The sequence below is a fragment of the Sturnira hondurensis genome, unplaced genomic scaffold (assembly GCF_014824575.4).
Source record: "Sturnira hondurensis isolate 20B ecotype Veracruz unplaced genomic scaffold, ASM1482457v3 Scaffold0008860, whole genome shotgun sequence".
In the NCBI taxonomy this organism is placed as follows: domain Eukaryota; kingdom Metazoa; phylum Chordata; class Mammalia; order Chiroptera; family Phyllostomidae; genus Sturnira; species Sturnira hondurensis.
The window spans coordinates 2602195-2614976 of NW_028081491.1; positions in this window are offsets into that span (position 1 = coordinate 2602195).

Here is a 12782-nt window from a genome sequence, read left to right on the forward strand (position 1 = left end):
AGAAATCAACTGTATTAAGATATCAGCCAAGCTTATGAAGGAACAGAGGGTTAAATGAGGTTGTTGTAGAAATAATCAATCACAGACATGTCCTGTCATTTTAAATCAAATGATTATATGGGATCATCTCACCTGTGTTCTTCTTCCCCATGAAAGCTTGATGACCAGATTCTATACTGACCTCATTGACATTAAGAAAATCACTGAAGAAGTGTCAGGAGAACACTGATACAAAACTTTAGCAATCTGCTTAACTGATTAGATTTTTGCCTTGGGGTTCTTGAGGCCACAGACCATTCATTCATCCATCAACAAACATGAGGATACAGTAAGAAAGGAAAGAAGAGACCCCTCTCCTGAGGAATTTACTGAGAGTAAACGGATGTTTCCCTAGCAGAGGAGTAAGAGGAGAGGCATGTGACCTCCCTGGAATGGGGAAAATGAAGCCCAGTCTAGGTCTTGAAGGATGAGTTCATCTGCCAGGTGAGCAAAGACGAGGAGAGGGGCATTCTAGGCAGAGAAGAGTATAAGCATCTATTGCGTAAAAAGAAATAAAGGCGTGGTACCTCTTGGTACCACGAGGTGCCATGACACATGAGGTGTTAGAACTCAGTGAAGAGTCTGGTACAGCAGGCACTAGAGGTGAAAGTGAGGGTAAGAGATGCTTATAGCAATAGTCAGGGACCATATCCCAAAAGCTTTTGCAGGCTGTTGTCTTGGGTTGGAATCTCCTAGAAGCAGAGCCTGATGCAAGGTGAGGCAGATTAGGGATGGCCACAACTCTTTGCTACTTATTTTGCTGAGAATTGGAGGCCTATTTCTGACCTCTTGAACCTGGGATGAACTTAGTCACCCGATAGGCCAATAGAATGTGGTAGCAATGACATTCTGGAACTTCTGAGACAAAGTCATAAGAAGCTTTTCAGCTTGTGCCTGGGTGTCTTGGAACCTTCTCTCTGGGACCTCTCAACTACCTGATGACCCTCAAACTTCCATATAGAGAGGCTGTGTGTAGGCCCTCTGGATAACTGTTCCAACTTAGTCCAGCCTTCTAGCCACCCCTGAATCCCTGCCAAAGTGCCAGATACATGAATGAAGGTCTCTTGCACACTCTGGGCTTGCCCACTTGTCAGTGTGACCTTAGTTAACACCACATGGGTCAGAAGACTTGCCCCACTGAGCCCTGCTCAAATTCCTGACCCAGAAAGTTGTGAGATAAAAGACAATGGCTGTTGTTTTTCTCACTAAGTCTTGAGGCAGCTATGTATAGCAATAGATAACTGCATTGGTTTCTGAGGGCTGGTGTAACAAAGTGTCAGAGACTGGGTGGCTTAAAACAACAGAAATTAATTTTCTTACAGTTGTAGAAACCAGAAGCCAGAAACCAAGGTGTCGGCAGTGCCATGCTCTTTCTGAAGGCTCTAGAGGAGGATTTATCCATGCTTTTCTCTTAGCTTGTGGTGTTGCTGGCAGTCCTTGGAATTCCTTGACTTGTAAGACACAGCATTCCCATCTCTGTCTCTGTCATTATGCGGTGTCTTCCCTGTGTGCCTCTCCTCTTATTATGAAAAAAGTCATTGGAGTGCTGCCCACCCTGTTCAAGTGTGACCATATCTTAATTATGTCTGAAAGACCCTCTTTCCAAACAAGGTCACACACACAGGTACCTGGTTTTTAGGAATTCAATATATCTTTTAGAGAGACACAATTTAACTCACAACAATAACACAAACAAAGATTTGAGTACCAGTGGCTTATTTGGAGAATGTTTCTAGGAAGCATTGGTAGAGGAGTAGAGAAGTTAAGACAGAAAAGAGAAGGAATCCAGAACAATGTTCATTATAGAGCAGATGCTACTATGGGCAATTAGAGTCAATTCCACTGAGAATCTGAGAGACAGTATGGAGAACACCTCAACATTATAACCTCCCGATTTCCCACTCAAGGGCCAGGAAGATGGAGAGTTTATCCTTCAATTCCATCCATCATGGGCTGAGGACTACTCTCTAGGAGCACTAATTCCTGGCATTTTTGGCCCAGTGCCCACAACTAAGAGAAATCCCTTAAGTGAAGAGTAACAGATGCTTGTGATAGGATGCTGTGGGCATGTTCTGGAACAGTGAGTGCTGGGGGTGGGGGGCACAATATGAGTCGGGCACTCGAAGCCTTTGCTACAGCCAAGTGAAGGAGGCTGCATTTTATTCTGAGGTTGTGGGGGCTGGAGGGAGTGGGGAATTGAATGATTTACTGCAGCAGAGCTACGTGTTCAGCTTTGACTTATAGATTGCTCTGACGGGAACTGAAGGGAGCTGGACACTCCAGTTAGGAAGCCGTGCCTGTAGTACAGGGAAGAACTCGTGAACGCACAAATAAGTGCCATGGGAGGTGAGATGGAGGGGAAAGGATAGATTCAAGATGTATTTAGTAGATAGAATCAACAGGACATACTAAAGAAAGGTAAGGACAAATTTGAGGAGCTTCTGGGACCCTAAAGGAACTTTAAACACTGAGCTAAGGTAATGTGAAATCCTATCTTTCATACAGATAGAATATAGATGTGACAGCAACCTGCCTCAGGGCCCTTGCACAGGCTGTCTCCTCTGTCGGCAGCATCTCCCACAATCATGAGAACCCCCTCCTAGGCATGTTGTAGCTCTTTGCTAAAAGAGCTTTTTCTCAGTGGCCTTCCCTGACTACTCAACTTAGAATTGTAAGCCACCTCCCCCACCACTTCCCTTTATTGCCCTCTCTGGCTTTTTCTTTCTCCACTTGTCACATGCTGACATATACTCATTTTAATTGTGTGGTTTTGTCTGCTGTAGTTCCATCTCAGCTTCTAGAGTAAGACCTATCACAGAGAAGTGGGTGAGTACTCGTCGAATGAATGGACAATTCAAAACCTTATTGGTAAGCACAAATGAACTCTTTTGTCTTATAAGAGGGAGGAGTGATGGTGACACAGACTTTACTGCAGCAGAAATCAAATTTCTATATCACCCCCTTTCTCCTGTAAGGACTGGGGGATGGAAAACAAAGGCAGAGTTCTGGCAACGGCCCCCTACTTGAGCAGAGTGAAGGTAGCACTTTCAAATGCGCAAGGGGAAGCCTATTGTTCAACAGGGGTGTAGCACAAGAACAGGGGCAGGAAAGGCTTGTGTGCATTGTTGGTTTTGAGAAGGAAACAGTTCAAAGAGAGCAGCGAGGGGACCTTCACTCAGTGTGGTAGATTGGGTAGAATTGCCACAGGGCTTTGCAGAGCAGGTGTCTCAGACTTGGTTTTAAGGCATTTGGAGTTTCTGCTGTGTAAACTCTATCTCCTCAAAAACCTACTACAAGCGCAGGCCTTATGTGAAGCTTTGGGGGAAGTGAAGAGAAGACCTGAGTTTGACACACCATGGACCAGGGACAGCCAGCAGAGAACTTGAGATGCTACAAACCTGGGATTCAGAGGGATCTGAAGAATGCAGCCAGGGATGACCCTGAGCATAGAGGGTCCCGAGACTTTGTAGAAATTCGGAAAGTATTTTGGAGTGAACAGTCACTTGTTGGACCAGTCAAGTGCATTGCCACGATGTACTGCATTCACATGGCACTTTATCATTCACAAAATATTTTCACGATATTATGTAATTTGTATCTGCGTTCTGTACGACAGAGCGGCCAGGTCATATACCGAAGACCACCTCAGTGTCAGCTACAGCTGAAAGCAGACCTTTGGACTGGAATTCAGATATGTTATTACATTACTTCTGGCATTTGCAGATTTAATAGTTAAACTTTCAACTATCCGAGAGGTTTGGGTGGTCCAGTAACTTGATGCCTTTGCCTGGGCACAGACTGGAATCCTCTGTCCTGGGAAGGTGGTCAGCAAGAAGAAGCCCCGAGCTGGTAAGTGAGCCTGGCCACTTGTCCAGTAAGCACAGCTCTGCTCCCCTGTTTTCTACCCTGGGCAGCATGCCAGGGGTTTTGGGCAAAGGGCTAAAACTTCTCTCTTTTTCAGAAGAGGAACTTAGAGGTTGGTTTTAAAGAAAAAAGCGGTTTCTATTTCTCATGCCATATTTGGGTCTTCTGTGGCTCAGAGCATGAATGGAGCCTAAGTCTGGGTTTGGAGAGTTTGGGAAGCTGTATTTCCACAATCCTTTCTCTAGTTTAAGCTGTTGCTATGACATCTTACCCAAAGTATCCTGACTCTGTTTTAAGAGATTGCTCTGTTGGGGAAAAAATGCAATGATACCCACGTTAGAATTCAGTGTGCCATAAATTACTCTTCACTCTGCTTCTTTGGGCTGAAGGGAGGAGGTATTTGTAGTTCTGGTTATAATTGAAGCAAAAATATTTTATATGGACTCAAATTAAAGTGAGGGAGAAATGTCACTTAAAATTTTCTGTTAACATAGTATGCCTATGAATCAGGTTTGTAGGATGAGAAATAAACACACTTATTTTTTCATCCAAAAACTAATCCACAAATAGAATCCAGGGTGGCAGTGGCATGAAATTTAATTATTTCCTCAGAACCATTACAACTGTCTTCTCTTCCTTTCTGTGAATGGCTTTAGTGTGCCCTGAACACTAAATCGATTTCTGGTTAGTGAGATTAAGTAAGTGGAATATGGGGTGACTTTGCTTTTTTTCTTTGACCTTTTCTGTATTGCTCAATTTTAAAAGTTAGAAGTATGTATTAAATTTCAAAACAACAAAGCTATTACAAATTAAATTGTTACCGTTTCTATCAGGGTGCAGTCAACAAGGCAGCACCACTCTGAGTTATGGAACGTGGATCCATTACAGGAAGTAGACCTTACAGGATGGCAGGGATTCTGGGGAAGTGAAGACTTAAAGGGAGGGTGGGGATCCGAGGAGTTAGCCTGCAGTCAGAAGCCAAATGCATCCAATCCCCCTGAGGTGAGACCACCAGGAAGCAGTGATGGAGAAACTGCTGTTTCTGAGCTCTCCACAGCCAGGCATCTGGTGATGATGGTCCAGAAAGCAGGAAGAACAATGAAGTACGGAGTACAGGAGACAGAACAACACGAACCCCTCTAGCACCTGTAGGCATGTCTGTCACTGTGTCTAACCTTGATGACCTTCCAAAAGTTATGGCTATTGCTTCCCTTCCTTATGTGAACTCCTCTTTTGGACAGCTCTAACCTGGACCCACACAGGGAGGAGATGCTGGGAAACAAGCTTACATCTTAACAAAGTTGATAGCAGATATCACAGACACCGTGAGGCATCATATGTAATTGAATCTGATCAAGGCCTTTAATTAAATTAAGCTGGAGCCCTGGCTGGTGTGGCTCAGTTGACTGAGCGCTGGCCTGTGAACCAAAGGGTTGCAGTCAGGGCACATGCCTGGGTTGCAAGCCAGGTCCCCAGTAGGGGGTGCATGAGAGGCAACCACACATTGATGTTTCTCTCCCTCTCTTTCTCCTTCCTATCCCTTTCTCTAAAAATAAATAAATAAATCTTAAAAAAAACAAATTAAGCTGGGCATAAGATATTCCCCAGTTTACCCCATTCTTTATAAATTTTAACCTCTGGCACAGACTCTCATATGCATACATCTTGTCTGTCACAACTCGTCACAATTAGAAAGAGCCAGACATTGAACAGTGACTGTCTTTATTATGGAAGTAGCAGTTTTTTCTACTCATCGTGTGTAGATGAGGAAAATCTGAACTGACATACTCAAGTTTTTGCCCTCTCAGTGCTGTAGAGTCAGAACCTCATTAACTCCAAAGCTGTTGCTATTATGTTCATACATCATCTACCAATCAATGTCATATCACAGGAATCTCATCACAAGATTCACAATGGGAGTAGCCAGAAAAAAATGTCTAACTGCTGCTTTATTTTCATCCCGCTGTTTAGCACGGTGATCACCCAACTATCTGATAAAATAACAGAGCAATTTGGTCTTTCAATATTACTCATTTGTTCCATATTCATTAAAGAGCCATGCAAGTGTATACATTTAAGATTAAAGAACTGAGGATAAGGGAAAATTTTCAACATGATACAAAATAAGAGAAAACCCCAAGGATTCGGCTTGGTTGTGTGTAAAACTCATTTCCATCACAGTCACTTGAGAAGTCAACAAGACTATTATCTCTCTATGATATAATTAGGAGTATCATTAATACATATCAGATTAATTTTGATCATGTTTTCTTTAGTTCCTCATTTGTACTTACTTTGTGCTTCATCTACTATTGCTTGAGAAAGCATTGCTATGTAGTTAGAAATTTAAAAACTTTAGGAGATTCTAAGTGTTGCCATAAAGAGGAACTGGCTTTTGCTATGGAAAGAGTTTTATTATTTTATAATCACATAATGAGTTCTTGAAACATTCTCTTTAAAAGGATAGATGCCATATTGCAACGAAATAATGTTATTAAAATTTCATAACCTGAAAACAGCCATTTGTGGTTTTTTCAGTACTTAGGGCTCCTTCGAGATAGTACTTGCATTTCTCCCCAAGTGCATCAATTTATGACCATAAGGGAAGAGTAAAGAGCTCTAAGTTATTAAAAGAAATGTTGACCAGTACAATACAAACAATGTGATAGCTTATGGATTTTCCTAAGCTTCACCTTCTTTCTGGCCCCACAATATAGTGGAAAGAGAATGAGCTTCAGAGTCACTAGATTTGGCTTCAAAATCTTCTACTCCATTATTTTTTAGCCAAAAGACTAATGGCACATTATTTATTCACTCTGAGGCTCAGATTCCTTATCTTAAAATAGGAATGATTGTTTTTAGTTTGAGCCAAATGATATTGCTGCTGCTCAACCATTTGGATCTACAAAAGCAACACTTTTATGTGGTTCAGCCTAGTATATGCTTTGTAGATTGATAGGGGATGAAATAAATGTTCCAGAAGATGGAGCACTTGGCTCCCCACTGGTGCCATGGTCAACACTCAATGGATGTTAATTCTACTAATGCTGCCTTTTAATTGGCCTGACTTTGGGAACACTTATTTGGCTGTCTGCATCTGTTTCTTCAGGTTAAATCACCTCTGAGCTTCTGATTCCTTTGAGCCTTACTTTCACCTCTTCCTATCTGTTAAGGCCTCAAAGAAAAGCCTTTTTCATCATCTTGAAACAATCTTCCTAAACCTATGATCAATTTCACTCCAAAAACCAAATCACAAGTTATAGGATCAGAAAAAACAGAATGTCAAACTGGCGAGAGTAGCTACATAGTCTCGACTTCAGGCTGTATAAAATGCAGAAGACATAGGAGCATTGGTAAAATCTAAGTACAGCACAGCCCACCCCACACTGTAAGTGTGGATAAAACATTTAATTCTGTATAATGCAGGCTATTTTTGGAAGTCAACAAAGTGAAAGCCTCTGGGCAGGATCCCAGCCCCTTACCAGCCCCCATGCATCTCATTTGCATTCTGTCCATTTTCTGCGACTAGGATGTTCATTCCTCAGGGTATCTGAGGGAAACTTCAGCCATAGAGAGGAGACCTTGGCTCTCCCTTCTCCTCAGCCAGCTGTGGAAGGTGGGCTTCCAATTCCTCATCTGTATTGGGAGTTCGAAACTCTCTTCGCTCCTTCCAATGCTACCTGGGTTTTCTAGTTTGTTATGGTCAGTATGCGTTTTGCCAGAAACAATGTAGTAGTCCTCACAGTTATTCAGAAGGTAGTAAGTAGGCTCAAATCTGCTTTGTGAAACTGTAAGTGCTGGAGAAGGTCAGCATGTATTCATTTATTCAATGAAATGTTTGTGTGCTTGTTGTTTGCCAACCACTGTTCTTGGGACATATCAAAGTGAGCCAAACCCCCTGTTCTTTATATTTTAGGGTGTAGAAAGAAAGCCAATAAACAAGACGTAAACCTTGTAAACAAAGGTTTACTAGGAAACTATATTAGAAGACATTGGGTACTATGGTGAAAATACAGCAGAGTAAGGGACAAGAAGGCCAGCAGTAACACAAACACTTCTGGCCATTTCTTAGCATTCCCAAGACAGGTCCTTGTCTTCACTGAGCTTCCCTTCTGACCCCACTGTGAATTCAGCAACCACCAGCTCCTGGCAGCAGTTTTGGTGAGTGTGCAATGCAGGCACCATAAGGCAGCAGGCATTTGTTCACATGAGGCATTAAGCATGTGTGCTCAGTAAAGACAAGGACATCATCTCCTAATTTTGTAAAAAGTATGCCCTTAATTTTGAGTTAAAAAGGAGCCTAGGAAGTTCTAAGAAACATAGATAGTCTTGAAGCTACCAAATCTTTTAAGTGTTGCTCTAGCCAGTGGTTCTCAAAGGGCTCTCCTCCCACTAGCAGCATCAGCATCACCTGGGAATTGGTTTGGGCTGCAAATTCTCTAGCTCACAGCAGACTAACTGGATCAGAAGCCCTGGGATGGGGCCCACAAACATGCATCAAAAGCCCTTCAGGTGATTCTGATCCAAGAAAATGATGAAAAGCACTGTTAGACCATACTTAAAAATATATAAAAAATATTTTATCGTTTTAGAGAGGAAAGATGGTGGAAGAGTGAATAGAAGCCACACAAACCTCCTCCCAGGACCAGTATGGAATTATGACTAAATTGTGGAGAAATCACCCGGGACAAACAACTGGACAATAGTGAAAGAGAAGCCTTATGACCTCAGACAGACAGAAGAATCAGCTTCCACACAACCTGTTCGGTAAGGAGTATGGTGGAGACTCAAGAGGGCTGGCTGGTCACCCACAGGTGGTAGTGCTGGAGAGATAATTAAGCGGCTGGTTGGTTCCCCTTGAGAAGATTGGGGTCTAAACCCTAAGCTGGGATCACCAGCCTTGAGCACCACAGGCCCAAAAGTACACAGTTAAGAACGAGCAGCAAAAAGTGGCAGGGTTGATTTCTGCCAGAGAAGGAAAGCTGGGTATGCGAAGAGTGTTTTAAAGGCCAATGCACAAATTTTCATTTGCAGCCATTACCTGGGGCTCTGGCAAAGGTGGAGCAGAGAGGATTAGAGATGGGTGAGGAAAGACTGGGGATGGGAACTCTGGGGAGAGAACTGAGAGAGTAGATGCTGGGATCCCAGTGCCGAGTCATCACCCCTATGGCAGCAGCTATTCTGCTCTGGCAGAGCACTCAGCTCTGAGTGGCAGCAGCCTGAGGGGAAACAATTGTCCTGGCCCCAGAAAGGATTCTGCCCTTATCTATGGGGCTTAAGCCTTACAGCTGAGTGCAGAGTGACTAGATTCACAACAGAAGGAAACAGCCACAGAGAGCAGATCCCTGACAGTCTCAGAGTGGCTGCCTAAGATCAGACCAAAGGGATTTGTCTAAGAAAAAGAAGATAAAAACCATGTACAGTAAAACAACAGCAAACTCACAATTATTAATAACCACACCTAAAAGAAAAACAAAAACCAACTAAGCAAACCACTAGAACATGAAAAGAACCACAGAAATGGAGATCACATGGAGGGTTATTGACAGGGGAGTGGGAGAGGGAGAGAGGGGGGAAAGGTACAGAGAATAAGTAGCATAAATGGTAGGTAGAAAATAGACAGGGGGAGGGTAAGAATAGTATGGGAAATGTAGAAGCCAAAGAACTTATATGTATGACTCATGGACACGAACTAAAGGTGGGGAATGTGGGTGGGAGGGGTATGCAGGGTGGAGGGGAGTGAAGGGGGGGAAATGGTATTACTGTAATAGAATAATCAATAAAATATATTGTTTTAAAAAAGAGACACAGAAGGACACTTTGTAATATTCAAAGGAAGAATCCACCAAGAAAACATAAACATTATAAACACATATTTATCCAATATAGAAGCACCAAAATATATAAGGGAAATCTTGGAAGACTTCAAGAAAGATATCAACAGCAACACACTTCTACTAAAGGATTTTAATACTTCACTGTCAAAAATGGATAGATCTTCCAAAGTATTGACAAATATATTGTGGAATTTAATAGTGCCCTAAATCAAATGGACTTAATTGATATATATAGGACCTTTCGTCCCAAAGAAGCAAAGCACACATTTTTTCAAATGCACACAGAATATTGACGAAGATAGACCACATGATAGAACACAAAACAAGCCTCAACAAATTCAAGAAAATTGAAATCATACCAAGCATTTTCTCTGACCACAAGGGACTGAAACTGGAAACTAACCCCAAAGAAAAAGAACCCAAAACACTAAAAATCATGGAGATTAAATAGCATGCTATTAAACAATGAATGTGTTAATAATGAGATCAAGGAAGAAATAAAAAAGATTATGGAAACATAAAAATGTACTCACAACAGTCCAAGAATTATGGTAAACATCGAAGGCAGTCCTGGGAGGGAAGTTCTTAGTGATATAGGCCTACCTAAAAGAGATAGAAACACTTCAAATAAACAACCTAACTCTTCATCTAGAAAAATGGGAAGAACAATGACAAAGCCAAGACTGAGTAGAAGGAAGGAAATAACCAAGATCAGAGCAGAATTAAATGACATAGAGACTAAAAGCACAATTCCAAGGATCAGTAAATCTAGTACCTAGTTCTTTAAAAAGACAAAGAAAATTGACAAGCCTTTGAGCAGACTCATTAAAAAAAGAGAGAGAACCTAAATAAACAATCAGAAATGAAAGAGGAGAGACTACAACTGATACTACAGAAATACAAAGGACTGTAAAAACTTACTACGAAGAACTATAAGCCAAGAAATTTGAAAACCTGTGTGAAATGGACAAATTTCTATGAAAATATAATCTTCCAAAACTGAATGAAGAAGAAGCAGAAAGCCTGAACAGACCAATAACTGCTGACAATATTGAAAGAGTAATCAAAAAACTCTTGGTACACAAAAGCCCTGGATGCGATGGGTCACAGGAGAATTGTACAAAACATTTCAGGAAGAGCTAACCCCTATTCTTCACAGACTATTCCAAAAAACCCTAGAAGAGGAAAGACTTTCAAACTCTTCATCTCAGAACCAGATAAAGATGCAACAAAGAAGGAAAACTACAGGCCAATATTGCGGACGAACATAGGCACTAAAATCATCAAAAAATATTGGTAAACTGCATCCAGCAATACATTAAAGAGATCATACACCATAATCAAGTGGGATTCATCCCAGGCATGCAGGGGTGGTACAATATTTGCAAATCAATAAGTGTAATACCCCACATAAACAAAAGGAAAGACAAAAATCACATGACCATATCAATAGATGCAGAAAAAGCATTTGATGTAGTTCAGCACCCATTTATGAGAATAACACTCAGCAAGGTGGTAGTAGAGAGCATACTTCAACATATACAGGGCCATATATGAGAGACCTACAGCCAATATCAGACTTACCAGGCAAAAACTAAAAGCTTTCTCACTGAGATCAGGGACAAGACAAGAATGTTCGCTTTCACCACTTCTATTCAACATAGTATTGTAAGTCCTAGACACAATGATCTGACTAGAAAAAGGAATAAAAGGCATCTAAATTGATAAGAAGGAAGAAAAACTGTCATTGTTTGCAGATTGCATAGAAAGTCCAATAGACTCCCCCACAAAACTACTCAACCTAATAAGTGAATTTGGCAAAACAGAGAGATACAAAGTCAAAGGAAGGATACAAAGTCAATATTCAGAAATCAAAGGCATTTTTGTACACCAACAATAAAATATCAGAAAGAGAAAACAGGAAAAAAATCCCATTTCTTATTTTTCCCAACAAGAAAAATAAAGTACCTAAGAATAAACCTAACCAAGGAGGTAAAAGACTTGTACTCAGAAAACTATGCAACACTGAAGAAAGAAATTAAGGAAGACACAAATAAGTGGAAATATATACCGTGTTCATGGATTGAAGAATTAACATCATCAAAATGTCCATACTACCCAAAGCAATTTATAGATTCAATGCTATCCCTATTAAAGTACCAATGACAAATTTCACAGATATAGAACCAACATTTCAAATATTTATATGGAACCATAAATGACCCCAAATAGCTGCAGCAATTTTGATAAAGAAGAACAAAGTAGGAGGGATCACAGTACCTGATTGTCAAACTGTATTACAAGACCACTATAATCAAAACGGCATGGAATTGGGATAAGAAGAGACACATAGATCAACGAAACAGAATAGAGAGCCTAGAAATAAACCCAAGTCTCTATGGTCAATTAACATTTGGCAAAGGGAGAAGAAGCATAAAATGGAGTAAATATAGCCTCTTCAACAAATGGTGTTGGGAGAGCTAGACAGCTAGGTGCAAAAAAATGAAGCTTGACCACCAATTTACACCATGTACAAATATAACCTCAAGATGAATAAAAGACTTAAATGTAAGTGAATACCACAAAAATCCTAGAGGAGAAGTTAGGCAAGAAAAATCTCAGCTATTCCATGCAGCAATATTTTCACTGATATGTCCTGTAGAGCAAGGGACATAAAGGAAAGAATAAACAAATGGGAACTCATCAAAATAAAAAGCTTCTGCACAGCTAAAGAAAACATCAGCAAATTGAAAAAAGTACCAACCATATGGGAAAATTTATTTGCCAATGGTGCCTCAGACAAGGGTTTGATCTCCAAAATATATAAAGATCTCACATGAGTCCACTCCAGGAAGACAACCCAATTAAGAAATTGGCAAAGGACCTGAACAGACACTTCTCCAAGGAGGACATGTAAAGAGCCCAGAGACATATGAATGGATGTTCAGCATCACTAGCTATCAGAGAGATGAAAATTAAAACCATGGTGAGATACCACTTCACACCGGTCAGAATTGCCATCACAAACAAAGTGACAAACAA